Source organism: Propithecus coquereli, unplaced genomic scaffold (genome assembly GCF_000956105.1).
Source record: "Propithecus coquereli isolate 6110/MARCELLA unplaced genomic scaffold, Pcoq_1.0 Scaffold212, whole genome shotgun sequence".
In the NCBI taxonomy this organism is placed as follows: domain Eukaryota; kingdom Metazoa; phylum Chordata; class Mammalia; order Primates; family Indriidae; genus Propithecus; species Propithecus coquereli.
The window spans coordinates 3,318,803-3,321,040 of NW_012146301.1; the positions used below are offsets into that span (position 1 = coordinate 3,318,803).

Genomic DNA, 2,238 nt, shown 5'->3' on the forward strand with positions numbered 1-2,238 from the left:
AGAATGAAAGCCAACCAGCCAGGAAATAAATATTTGTTGTTATTGAAGAGGTTTGATTTTTATTTAGAACTGCTGAAACATAATCTTTGAATATGAAAAGCCACTCCTGCTGTCTATCTGCCTCAGGGATACTGCCATATAGTTCACCTTCTCCTCTCCCAGGGAATAAATATCACATCATAGTTACAGCTATGAAAACATGAATCATAATTTTTTTAAAAAATAGCCACCTGTTAATTTTTGATCCCCTATTAGAGGTGTTTTCCACCAACGAGGATCACAAAAGCCACCGGTACTCAACTCCCATTTCTCACCACCAGGGCAATCGGGCCTAGTTGATGACCACACAAACACGAGATTAAGACGAAAACCTTCCCAGGCCTGCGAGTGTGTGTATTCACACGTCCTTAATAACACAGTCCCTGAAAAATTATGCCTGAAACTGAAAAATTTACCCTATGGTATTTCAAGAACTTGGGATCTGAGTTCAGAGTCATCACATCATCCTAACAGAGGAATATTCGAGTCAGGGAGAAAACCCCTTGATCCAGGATCCAGGCCGGCGGTGGGATTCCGGCCAGACCATCCACGCTGCTCTCGCAAAGATTCAAGGACAAAATGGTGTTGTTTGGCAGGACACTGCTTTGCTTGCTGTGTGGCCATCCCAGTGATAGCTGCTCCACCAGGCCAATTAATAAAATGAGGGATATTTAGCAAATAGCAATCCTTAGGGGGATGGGGGTTGGGCAAAGCCACGGGGCCCCTCTTGAAACCTGCTGAAGCAGGACTGCCCCCCACACCTGCGCGTTCGCCCAGAGGTTTACCCAGGCAGCGCCCGGGTGCGGAGTGGGCAGGTGCAGTCGCTGTCATGACGCGCACCAGCCGCATCCCTAGCCACCTGCCCCCCTACACCTGCTAGCAGCCTAGGAGGGGCAGGCCCCAGGTTTTGCCAGCGCTCCGCGCCTTCCAAGGCCCGCCAAGGCTTATCCCGCGGCAGACGCCCCGAGCACCGGGCGCGCAGGGGCAGGCAGGGCGCATCACGGCTCCCCGTGCAGCAGCCAGGCTGGCGTGGAGCCCCGCGCCCCGCGCTGTGCTGGGGGCGCCTTCCCCTCCCCCGCGCTGGGCCCAGGCCCTCAGGCCCTCAGCACCTCTTGCCGCCCCCACGCCCCGCGCCCCGCGCCGCCCGGCCCAGCCCCGCCCAGGGGCCAGCAGGCGCGCAGCCCGGGCCTCGGCGCTGGGCATGGCGACCGGCCGCGCCGCAGCTTCCCAGGCAGCAGCGGCAGTGACCAACCTGTAACCCCTGCGCTCAGAGCGGTCATGGTGCCCGCGGGCTGCGGCGGCGGCGGGATACGTGCGAGGCGCGGCGCCCACAGCGGGCGGAGACGCGGCCCCCTCACCTACCGCGGCTCCGTCGGCGCGCTCGTCCGGGCTGGGGCCGCGGCTCCGCGCTCGTGTGTGTGTCAACTAATGTAGCTACCGCCGGGCGGGGTGGGGGAGGGGTGGGGGAGCGAGAGTTTTAGGGCCTTTTATTTTTCTTTTTGAGTTGGATTCGCTGCAGGGGCTGCAAGGATGCCTAAGGCTGAAGGGAGGGAACCTCAGAGAAGGTTGCGCTGCAGTTGGTGGCGAGCGCGGGCGTCGGTATTATCAAGTTCCTTCTCTCTGGCTGCCACCCTCAGTCTCACAGCAACAACGGGGCTCTCATCTGCGAGCTCCTCTGTGTCTTTCGTGTTCACTAGCACAAGAGCTGGGCATACACGGGGTACACCCAGGGTCACAGCATAGAGAGGCCAGTGAGCCCAGTATGTGTGTGTGTGTGTGTGTATGTGTGTGTGTGGTCTTATTCACCGGACACATATTTGAGGATGTTTCACCCTTGAGTTGCTAAATAATGAATGCATCAGTCACACTTATCATAGTTTTCTACATATGTTGACATTTTTCCTCAACATTAAAATATATTGTCATGTGGATGAGGCTGAAGGTTCATTTATAAATTGATAGTTACCCACATGCCCTGTAAGTCTATCTGGACAGTAAAGTGCATCTGAGGTTTCCCAGGGCTCCCAGTAGAGCAAGTTGAGGAAAATCCTGAATCTTAAGCACCATTGCTTATGCCCGGGGGACATCCTCCCACTCAGGCCCACTCTCTGAACGGTTTCCTTTCCAATGTAGTCAGATTATCAAAACCACCAAGGAACTCTTGACCAGTGATTTAGACATCATGCACACAGACACATG

At 55.6% G+C, this 2,238-nt stretch overlaps 1 protein-coding gene across 1 annotated transcript in view; it reads right to left on the reverse strand.

The window, feature by feature from the left end:
* The window catches only part of NALCN (sodium leak channel, non selective), a 332,353-nt gene extending 330,922 nt beyond the window's left edge, over window positions 1-1,431 (reverse strand). The window contains exon 1 of the mRNA XM_012644439.1: window positions 1,292-1,431. The gene's annotated coding sequence lies outside the window, so the exon portion shown is untranslated. The remainder of the gene's footprint in view (window positions 1-1,291) is intronic.
* Between the last annotated feature and the right edge of the window lie 807 nt (window positions 1,432-2,238).